This window comes from Cuculus canorus, chromosome 4 (genome assembly GCF_017976375.1).
Source record: "Cuculus canorus isolate bCucCan1 chromosome 4, bCucCan1.pri, whole genome shotgun sequence".
Lineage (NCBI taxonomy): Eukaryota > Metazoa > Chordata > Aves > Cuculiformes > Cuculidae > Cuculus > Cuculus canorus.
Window position 1 is genome coordinate 21,017,776 of NC_071404.1, and position 12,166 is coordinate 21,029,941.

General features: G+C 35.7%; 1 protein-coding gene across 3 annotated transcripts in view; it reads left to right on the top strand.

Annotated features, from left to right (window-relative positions):
- STIM2 (stromal interaction molecule 2) overlaps positions 1–12,166 on the top strand; it is a 74,682-nt gene that overhangs the window by 25,899 nt on the left and 36,617 nt on the right. The window lies entirely within an intron of this gene.

Below are 12,166 nucleotides of genomic sequence, written 5' to 3' on the forward strand. Positions count from 1 at the left end.
GTTTGGCATTGGTAATTAAACCACTTGGGTGGAGAGAACTTCAGCAAACTGTTAAGGAGAGTAAGGTCTAACTATGTTACCTATTTTCTGGTATCAAATTTATGTTGATTGTGTTCAGTAAACATGAAAACAGTGTCCCTTTGCCCCCAGGAGAGGAGTTGGCATAAAAATGGCTTTAAAATTGCTACAGGAAAAAAAAATAGACTTAGACTGAGAATTATAATCTACAAATCACTTCATTAATATAGAAAAGATTAAAACGTTTATGTTGACTGGTAGATGTGACGCACACGGAATGCTTGGTATTTGAATGTCAGCTTTGTCAGGTGTTGCATTTAGGTCGTGAGAACAGACCTTGGAGATAAAACCTGTAGAAGAATGTGTTCCTTGTATTTGATTAAGCCAAAGTGAAATTACAAAGTAGAATAGTGTTACAAAACATCTTTGAGATGTGAATAAAGAACTTCAGATTTGTTCTATTGTCTATGGAGGCCAGAACCCAGCAAGAGGACACCTAACATAACAAGACAGAAACACAAACGTATCTGAAAACAATCCTAATTCAGTAAAAGTGTTTTTCCTGCATATCTTATTTGTAATGTATTTCTGTTTCTGTGGGAAACAGAAGGTGTCATGTGAAATTAAGTTCCTGGAATTTTTAAAAATGAGATCTAATTGAATGTATTGAAGTAGAAAAAATCTTTCACGGTTCTGGTTTGCTTTTGCTTATGCTTAATGACTGGCAGGTGGCTTTTTTAACTTTTGGAAGTTACTATCCTTTTTGATATTGAAAATGATGGGCTGTGTGAACATGTTGATACTTGATGTATTAAAAGTGGGTAATATAGCAGAAACTTATGTATATTGGAATTTGATTCTGTGCCTGTTTTTCCACTTCTGCCTGTTGCAGGGAGCAAATAACAGAGGTGTTGGTAATTCTGTGCATGAAATACCCAGTTCCATTCACAGTATGTGTCCAGCAGAGTTTAAAAAACCAAGGATATTATTTTCATGCTTTAGCCTTTTCAAATCTAATGAATACTAATCGATATTAGTGTTTAAGGTCCTATATATGACACTGAAATATACACTAAAATTTTGTATTTCAAGAAATTGCAGGTATGTTATAAAGTATCTGTAATGACTTGTAAGTTATCATCATCTGGTAAAAGCTGACTGCTTTTCACTTTGCTTTGATTTTTTTTTGCCCAGTGTATGTCAGGCACATACACGGGGACTTAGGTGAGGACTTAAGAGTACATTTTATGTCTCTTAATGTCACTGGTTACTTTTAAAGATATTTTACACCAATATTCTTTTGCAGTTGATTGTAGCCTCAGTTGTCACAGTGTTAACGTTTGAAAGGGTTTATACTTTCTTGTTCTTTCCTTTGAGCTTTCCGTGAGTATCTTCCTGGCTGTTTCTACTCTTCAGAAAACTGTCTTGTGCTAATAAAAATACAAATTAATAAAAATACAAAAAAGCCACTGAACAAAACGAAAAAACCCAAACCCCAACACAAACTCACTTGTTTTCATGTAGCAAGGTGTCATAGTTTGTCAGCTTTGGGAAACAACCTATTAGATTGCTGTTTTATAGTCCTGTGTATTGAATTCTTAATTCATATCCTGGTTCCTAGGTTTTGGAAACTGACCAAAAAATTGGAGCTTGAATTGAAGGGACTACATGAATTATAGCAATATTTGAGACAGTTGTGCCTAGCAGGCACCTTGAGCCTGCTTGTCTAAGTTTGTAGAGGTGAGATGTCTCTGAAGACATACAGTCTGTGGTGTGGACTGGCTGCAGCCAAAGTATGCTACATTTGGAGCTCCTGACTTCTCTTGTGGGGAGAGTCTTGCAGAACACAAATTCTGAGCTTGCCAGCAGACATATTAGAAATTTTGTCACATCCTGTGACATTTTATTTGTTTGCTGTTACTCCAACTCCTGCTATAGGAGTCCATTTCAGGTTTTACAGGGCACAAAATCTACTTGAAAGAACATAGATTACTTGAAGTAGAGAGTTCAATGTTATATTTAAGTCCAGCTGTGACATCAACTTGTTGCAGGTAAATAATGTACATAATTTTTCCGCTTGATAGTTGTTAATTGCAGCAAGTAGTCGAGGACATGTCCTTTGTGCCTCTTGATAGGAAAACAAGGATCTAAAACAGTGGATCTGGAGCTTTCCGTTCAAGTAGCCTAGATATTGTTCCTCTGCATTAATTCCATTTTCCAGTTTATTGCTTACCTACTGTGTCACTGGGTTTAGCAGCAGCACTGATTGTAAAGCACAGCTCTGCCTGCTTCCTCCTGCTTCTGCATGGGTTTCCTCCTCCCCCCCGCCCTGAGCTTTTGCTGTCGCAAGTGTTTGTGCAGGCACATAGAGAACCAATTCAGCCAGAATCAGTTTCCTGATCCTTTCAGCAGCATGATTGCACAAATGTGCTTATGTTTGTACAAGGGAAGGGGATAGTAGTGCAACAGGAACGAATGGCAGGGGCTTGAACAGTTACAAATCCTTTTAGAATTAGTCTTTGCCTTATTCTGCTTTAAGGCATGTATGAAATTATTGCCTTAACTCTTCCTTGCATCTTGCATATGCTCAAGGGGAGCGACTGATGGTATTCAAAGCTGTAGAAATATTATTTTGCAATGTGTGTTGTTCAAGCAAATTTAGAATGTTCAGGAACCTTACAGGTTTCATGTGCCCGTGACTTCTTGAGATTTGTCAATGTGAGAATTAATTGCTAAGTTTTGCTGCAGCTAGTTTGTATGTTTAATTATCTCGTCATGTAAATCTCTCTTGTAAGATGTAGCTGTTTAAGGAGATAACCTGAAGGGAGTCTCTGGACATGGCTGTATAATCCAAAAAAATAATGAGCATTCTTTGTAGATTTATATGGTTCTTTGTCTAAAACTAGTGTATATACCCACTGCTTTTGTAAGATGTTACGCCTTTTTTAGAAGAGCATCCAGTTCAGCGCTCAATTGTAAAATAAAAGTATTATTGCTTTTGCTTTGAAGACTTTGTCCTTTTCAATATTTTACCAGTGAATGAGTGTTTATCACATCAAAATGTAGAAAACTATCTTAAACTTGTGTTCAAATTGTATCTGACTTTGATGGGACAAGCCATGTGTTTGTAGTATGAATTCTTTTTCTAAACAAAATTTCTTACTTATTCTAAATTTGGAGCTGTTTAATTGAACTGAGTCTTCTCATTTGCTCTTCTATATGATTCCAGAGCATGACTGTATGCAGAGTGTGAGTGTTCAGTGTATGCTTATTGTGTAAGAACTGTCTTCTGTTTTAATGACCACTTCAATAACTATGGAATACATACTGGAACACCACACCATTTGCTACTATTTTTATGGGCCCCAAAATACATTTATCATAGTGTTATCGACTAAGAGATATCTAAGATAGGTGCAACTATAGTTTATTCTAATGTTCTGATAATTATAAATATCTGTGTTAAGTTTGAGCAATAGCATATTTTGTTTCGGAAGTTGCGTGACTATCAACACAGGCTCTTTAGATCTTATTTGCATCAAATAAGCCGAGGTGAACAGGGACGCCATCATCAGATTTGTCAGCCCAGTTTATCACTTGGTGAAATACATCATGTGAAAAATATTTAGCAGCATATTAGTACAAGCAGAACTGCCAGTTGTGCAGTCTGGAGTTGAGTGTTAAGTGCAGGGCAGTTCGTGTAAGCTTCTGGAAGTAGGATAGTCCTTAACTAGCCAGCAATCTGCACTACTAAGTTTTCATATAAGCTAATAGGACTATTTAATGAAGCTGATGTTTATATATTCTTAATTACTGATATGTCAAATGGTGCTAAAAAGAAGTGTTTCATTATGGTGTTATGGATTAAATAAAACAAATCTATCCACTCAATGCCTTTGTATTTCTGAAAGTATAAACATTGCATGGGCTGCCAAATGTAATCACAGAATGTAATGCTAGAATCTTTAACAGACTGTGTATTAAAAAAAGTGCCCTGATGCTAAGCTTCCTTTATTGTAAGTACAATGTTACATCTTTTTAATTTAGGTTTCAGTTGTATAATTATGATATGCTCTCTTAAAGTATAAATACATCCTGACAACATGTTGTTACAGGAACTCTGAGGGAAATGATGATGCTACAGATGGTGCTCACAGAGGATTAAATTTGATTCCTTGGTTAGAACAGTTAATAATATACATACTAGATCAGATGGTGTAAAAGACAAGTAATTCAGTAATGTCAGCAATGCCATGCTTACATGCCTGATTCATGGTTATAGGATATGATTATGAATCACATGTGAAAACAAATAAGAGGAAGAACTGGTGTATAAATTTAAAGTTCTATATAATTTTATATGAAGATAATTAATGACTTCAAAATTATAATTCAGAATGTACTAACATGTTTCAGTTTTCCTGACTAAAAGTGCAAGGGTTTAGGTCTTAAAATATGCTTTTAAAAAAATTTGTCTTTTACTAAACTTCTAAAAAGACTATGTGAAGTTGTAAAATCCTTTTCCAGTGCTCCCTTCCCTCCCTTTTTGGTTCCAAGAAATTGTGAACTAACTTTTCCTCACGCAAAGTCTTTGTTAACCCTTAAACTGTCAGCTGTGCTATCATGGTGGTTGTATTTTGCAGATCATTTTCTTCCAGAAGAAATTTAGTGGCTCATGCTCTGTTTAGCTCTTGAGCAATGTCTGAATAGAAACTGTTACACTGAATATTGACTGTGCAAGTTCACCAGGAGTCTAAAGATGAGGCTTCCAGATTTAATGCACACCAGATGTGTTAACAAGGATGGAATTCTGAGCAGGAAGACGAGGTTTTACCTAAATAACTGTTAGTAGGAAGTTTGCTTCAGAAATTACACGGACATGTTGTCAGGCATTTAAATGTCACCTGCAAATTGCTTTTCTGATTTCCTGACCAAATTAATTAAGTGGCTTAAATGCTGCACTACTGTTTTTCCCTAAGAGCTGATAAATTCTTGATTGATTAAATGATATGATCAGGAATATACTGTGTCTTTTCCAACTTCCTGCTGTTAGAAAAAGAGGAAAGTTGTTAGAAAAAAGAAAACAGCTAGTTAGACCTAAAATATATACATAGCTTAGATATATGTTGTTAGATGTGCTTAGTTGTGTTATGCTTTGTCACTGAATATATATGAATACACATCTGTAGTTTATTTCATCAGCTTAATTTTTGCTTGGCAGATGAACTCAAAATAGTAAATTTGCAGTCCTCTTTCTTTGATAGCTGTAACTTCTAAAACACATAGAGGTTATAAGGCAAAAATACTGTCTTGTTCATTTTGTTTGAGTTAAGGGTGTTAGCTATGAATTTAGACCATCTTTGAGCCTATGTAAATTTATTTTTTCTTGCAGCTGTTCTAATTGTAGATGCTAATAAATGTGATAACATGCAAAGAGTGTATCATACAAAGGTGTGTTAAATAGTCTTTACTAACAAATAGAGATACACAAATGGAAACTTAGATTTAAACTGCAGTAATATTTCCCTTCTTGTTCTTGTACTAATAAATTTGAGTTGGACTCTCCTGTTGCTAAGAGTAGATTTTTTTTTTTCTTTTTAACTGAACATTCATGTATGTTTGTAGGTTTGCATAGCAAGTATGGTTAAAGAATAAGTAAGGTTAGAAGGAGGAAGAAATGGAGAATATTTGATGGCTTGTGTAAGATGCATCTCCCAGTTTCTTCTTATCATGCTTTGTTATGGTTGGCAGGAGTTCCTCTTCTAAATCAGTCTGCTTTGACCATTGTATACAGTAATTGTCCAACTTCCTCTTCCCTTCAAACTGTGTCATTGCTAAGGGAGGGTGTGGGAAGGAGGTGGAAAAGCCACGAATCTATCTTCTTGATTTTTGTTTAGTCAGACAGAGTGGTGTTATAATTTAATAATTAACTTCCTAACAGTCTAAATGAAGTGTTTAGATATTTTTGTCTTGTCAGAATAATCCTTGACATAATTAACATATTCAAACCTCTTTTTGTAAGTTCCTGTTTAAACAAGCATTGCTGATTTTGGATAAGTGCTTTTAATGCTGTTAAATTACAACAAAATTAGATTTGACATTAAATTTAAACCTCTAGAGAGTTCCTTTCCTATCTTTTCCTTTGAGTAAACTTTTGTTGCTATCAAGTTCTTGAATAGTTTTCAAAGATTGTGTATCATGTTTTGAATGTTTTAACAGGTGATCAGAAAGTTGTCTGCTGTTCTGCAGTTCCTTTTGAAGCTTTTTATCTAGGAAAGATTAGAAAAGTTTTGATCAAAACCTGTCATAATGCTTGATTTTTCTAATGGCATTATTTGACTGAATTTCTGCTTTAAATAACAAACTGTGATTTCACTAGTTTGTGGGGTTTTTTTCTTTCCTGTGTATAACCTCCCTGAAACTTAAGTTCAGAATTAGACAGCTTTTTTGTGGGTGTGGAGAAAGCAGAGATGAGCTAATGGTGATTTAAGGAAAAATCAAAGGCTTTCTTGTCTCATCAAGTTTCAGGTTTCCATTTAGGGGTGGAAATAACAATTTGCATGTATTAAAGATGCTGAAATAGCAGAATAAATGGACACTCCTCAAGTCTGACAAAACCAGCTTTGGATCTCGTGCGAGATCACTTATGTACATGTTTAAGTGGTAATGAATTATTTTAAGGTTGTTTGAAATGTCTTCTTTTACTGAAGGATGTTCAGTGGATTTTAGAAGAATTATGGCAGCTTTCACAGAGCTGGACTACAAATAGTTGTTGGAAGTTTTTTAGCATCATGAATGTATTCAGAAACAAGTGCTTCAGATACCGGACTTTGCAGCCAGGAGTTTAAACAGTTTTATCTGCTTTTATTGCCTGAGTTTATAAACCTAATTTCAGAAACTGCCTGAGTTTCTAATATGGAGTATTGGAAAAACCTAATGTGAAATTTTACATTTTAAAATTTTCTGGAGACGACGACATCCTGGATATCCTTTCCTGTTGCACCCCTTCCCCTTCCTCTGCTGTCGTTAGTATTATTGTATTTTCCTCTTCAGGAAGCTCATTTAAGTAACATCAGTGTTGTGATTAGAAGATAAGTGTATTCTGTCCTTTTTGTCAAAATTTTGTCTGTTTTTTATGATGTTTTCAGTGGAAAGATGTGCTGCAGTAATGAACTTTATTTTTCACTCTAATCATTTAAATAAATGTCACAAATGACATTGTCAAGTTAACTGTTACATCCTGCTCAGCCTACTTGCCATATGGAGGAGTTTAATTATTAAGAGTAGGAGTGATTTGCTTTGGGAGCTTTTGATTGAAAGACTAAAGGAAGCTCACTCTGTGGCTGTTCTTCAAGCATCTGAAGATTTTAGCACCTTATGTAAGGATTTCAGAGAAAAACAACAAGTTGGTGTTTTTATTGTGAACAGCTGTTTTGAACATCTGGTGAAATTCTTGAAAATATTTGCTTTTCAGTAATTTTAAGAATCACTACTGTATCTGACACTCAGGTTTGTACTCAGGTCTTTAAAGTCATTGCTCTCTTACAGGGTTTTTTTTCCCCTCAAAGAATCGCATCGATGAAGAATTGTAATGTATTAAAGTACAGTGTAAATCTGTGGTGCAGAAGAAATGTAAGGAAACAGAAATCCTGGTTAGACGAAGATGCATTTGGGGGATTGGGGATATTGTGATCACCTGCTTTGGCTCTGGAAAATGTGAAGAAATCCGACTTCTGTCATTATGGCTTGCTGAAACATAGTTATTTTAAGCTGAGAGTATGTACTTAGGAAGGTGACACTAATGTGTAATGTTTGCCTTTTCTCTGAGGCTTCCCATTATCCCAGATGGCTTCTTAGGAACGAGGAATCATAAAACTAGCAGAACATGGTACACTCCTGAATTCATCAGAAAAAAGGCAGTCGCGGAAACACTGTGGGCTTCCCTAGGACTGCCACATATTAGCGTAAAAATGTGCTCTTTCTGCTTGAATGATTGCTCATCATCCTCACAGAATAAAAATTACGTGTAGTAGCCAATCTCTCCAAATAAATCGCAATTGTATTTTGCTCTGAGTGAACTAATTTAAAGGCATTTAAATTTTAAATTTGGAGGTGTGTAACTGGTTCCAGATACCTGTGAAAATCATAAAGGATTTGTGTGTCCCTGTGTTGTTAAAAAGGCTCTTTGAGGCATTGAGAGGACTTACGGACTCGGTGCTTTAGATGCCAGACTGAAACTGCAAACACCTGGCTAGAGTCCCTCTGTCACAGGCTTTGGCACAGTCATAGCTTTATGCTCTCGTGTTCATATACAAAAGAGGGTGTGTGAGATAACTGTGGGATTGTGGACTATTTGTTGCTCTGTCAGTTCTTTTCATTCTGAGGTCTGCTACACACACAATAATTTAGGGAAAACTGAATGCAGTATAGACAGACTGAGGTGTGTAAGCCCACTTGCTTTGGAATGATTTATAATGGTGTATTCCAAAAGTAGATTTTACGGGCTTTTCTGGCATGAGCACTTGACATACAGGTGTAATTAACTTTCCTTACTGTATTGTGTTGACAGTGCCACTTTGTAAGTTTAACCCCTGTTGCCTTAAGGCAATGGATTTAAAAAGAGGTGATTCTGAACTTCAGTTCAGAAGTCTCCTGAGCTTTTTCTCACCTTATTTAAGCCTCACTAAAAAGAGAGAAAAAAGGGAGGGGGGGGAAAAAGGGTTCTAAGTGTTACTTTCCCCTTATCTGTAAATACAAAGTTTCCTGGATACAAGGTTGGATAACTCTGTGCTTGATTCTTTATCAAACTGTCTCCAGTATGACTGGTCTGTATCCATGGCTTTATGCAGCTCCCTGGACTGGTGAATACTACTTTCTCCTCTTGCTTCAGAACTAGGACACAGTTACTTAGCTATTCAAGACAGGAAGAAGGATTGGTTCATAAGCCTCTGCCAAGTTTCTTGAGCCATAAGTTTGACATTAATTTTTCAGTAACAAATTCCCTCCTCATCACGACCAGAAGTTCTGAAACTTTCTTGCTTCTGATCAACATTAAAAACTGGGGTGTAAAATAACTCTTGACTAGTGGCATATGGTGTGCTTGTGTGCCTCTTGTCCACTCCATCTGAGCTGTATCTCTTTTATTGGCTCTGCTAATTCTTCTGTGCTGAGGAGTCAAATTCTAATCTATCAGGTTCACTCCTTGACTAAGCTTTTTGGTGTCATCTCTATGGTCTTTCCTCTGATGATGATTTTGGACTGTTTTTACGACAAGACACTGGATTGGGACAGAGAAATTGATCCACATATGAAATTGTCCTTAAAGGACACGAAAAGGTTTGGAATCCCAAACCACCTTTGATAGTGTGGATTCAAAGTAAAAAAACAAATTATCAGTTATTTGTTGTGGGGCCTTAGGCCTGCGTTTATGGTGTTTGCTGTACCTTGAGACTTTTCCTTTTGGCTTTTATCTTAATTGACTGGCTATTTGAGAAGTTTCTGAAGATATTTAGTCTACTATTAATTTAAATTGTTTCTGCCATGCAAGGGAGGCAAAATCTTGCATTTAATCTTCTGCAGAGCTGCAGATGATGAAATCTCCATCTGCTGGTTTTTGGGTTTGATTCAGTAGGGCTTCACAGGTATGCTTTTCAAATGCTTTTCATTTATTCTTTAGGTTATGGCTTAAATTTGTTTTGAAATTGTTTTCTGAAGAGGAGGGTGATGAGTGTTGTCAGTCTGTGAATGTTTAATTTTGCTATAAGTAGATAAGTTTGAAGGTAAATTTAGTTCTGTTTAGAGGGCATTATTTTTTAAATTACAGTTGACATGTGGTTCTACTCCATGTTTCTCAGTCCCAAAAGGAGAAATTGGAATGATATTGTCTCGTGAGAGAGCTTAAATGTTCTTGGAGCGGATGCATGGGACATTTGAAGAACAAGCAGCTTGTTTACTTCTATCAAGAAGAGCCATGGCTCTTTAAGGTCATCCATGCTTAAATAACAATAAAAAAGGGCGTATTTAAGGTAAATAACTACTTCAGTTAAGAAACAGATCAACCTCAGTGCTGAGAAAATGTACTCTGAGGAAACCCTTTTGATTTAAAAAGCTGGGCTTTTAGGTGAATGAAATGGCAAAGCATTTGAGTGGGTGGTTGTAGACTGTGAACACTATTTGTCTGACATCTTCTAGTAGTAAAGGTAGAACTAATTACAAATTAAACAAGTTGTTGTATTTGAGGGACCTGTTTATCTGTTCTGACAATTATGATTTCTTCTAACTTAAAACATAGTATAGATCTAATCTTACAGTAGAAAGATGGTTCTTCTGATGCATGATTGTGTTTAATTTGTGTCATATTCTTTGTTTGTGGCTATTGGAATTTAATTATTAGCAGACCTTTGAGGTTATTTGTTTATGTTGCAAAGGAAGCCTTTCTACACCAAGCACTCTGTATTGCAGGGTTAAATTCTTAAACGCCCTGATGATAGTGATTTTTTTCATTGAGGCAAAAATGTGAAGGCTGTGTAGTGCAAATTAAACCTTTTCTACTGAAACAGGTGAACAAATGAAGTAGATTTTTTTTTAAATGTAAAAATTACTCAGTTTCACTTTTTAAAAAAAATGCATTTCAAAGCTGAAAACTTTGTCATTAGCCTGGTTTAATGATTAGTAATTTGTGATTCTGATTGGTATGCAGTAGTTCTAAAACCAGGATTTCTGTCTGTTCTGGGCCAGTGTCAGTGATGTGTTTGGGGTTTTTGTGTGTTGCTTTTTTTAGTCTGTTTCTATTTAATTCATACATGGGCACAGATAACAGGTAACTGTTCTGTGTAATAAAACTGATGTATAAAGAAAGAATGTGTTGACTCATGTCTAGCTGTAGGAATCAGTCCCATTAATGTGTTTCTGAGATTATAGCTATGCCATGGTTGCTACCTACGTACTTCTGCTTTGTAGCATTATGCAAGCTGAGTCTTATCAGCATCCATTATTTTTGATTATTTTAAAATTTATAATAAAGACAGAAAATTGGAATCATGCCAACTCAATTGGTATGAAAATACTAACACATTTATTTTTCTGTGCAAACTCTTGATCCTAGCCATTTCTATGTGTTCTTTATTTTTACCACTTATAAATGAGACTTTAATAAGTTCTGTAGTAACATGAAAGCTTAATCCTTTGATAGACTACGAAAAGCAAAAATTACTCATATATTGCCTCAATTTGTATTTGCATTGATACAATTGAAGTGGAGTGTACCAATTTATAGGACTAATCAGTGCATTTTTTTTAATGGCAATTACAGTTGGAATTAACTATCTTATTAAAACTGAACTTCCAGAAAATTATTTCTGTATCCTTCTCCGCCTTCTGTTCCCTGACGGCATTCAGTACATCAGAATTAATGAAATAGCTAGCTATTAGTGCCCAAGTCTGTGGAAAAAAAAGTTTTTAATGATGGCTGATCATCATGCATTGTAGAATTCCGGAGCATTTGGCATGTGCCTTGTGGAAGGGAAAGGACAGATATAATAATCTGATAGGGTGGAAGCAAAGCTGTCAGAAGTGTGTAAATGATGAGCCTTCAGTAATGAATGCAAATGAAAATGTTCTGTTTCTGACCCAGAATCCTGTTCCACAGTGACTGCTGGTTTTGATCAGAGCATACAGGACTAAGATATCATATATTGTTATCAGCTTAATTTTCTTTGTGATGTGCTTTCTTCTTTTGCAGTCCTTCTTGAATATTTTGCATTCAGCAGTACTATCTATTTTGAATGTGATTTGCAGAGTCGTTACCATCCCTTTGTTATCTGTTTATGGAAGCTGTGACTGTAGGAGATGACAATTCTTTTTCCCTTCCTCCCCTGCTCTCTATTTATCCCAGAACTTCAGAAAGGAGGTTGGAAAATGCAGTGACTTTATTTGCTGTTGCAGTGATATATTACTAAGGGTGGATGATAGAAGAAGAGGTTGCGATAGCAATTAGAAGGGTGGAAAAAACAAATCCAAGAGTCAAACTATTCCAACCTATTCTTTGGGCTTCCTTAGTGGATAAAAAAGGAGTTGATCCTTCAACCTCATTTCATAAGAATTACTGTTTTACAGCTGTATTGGACATTTATGACCTGGAGGCCATGTG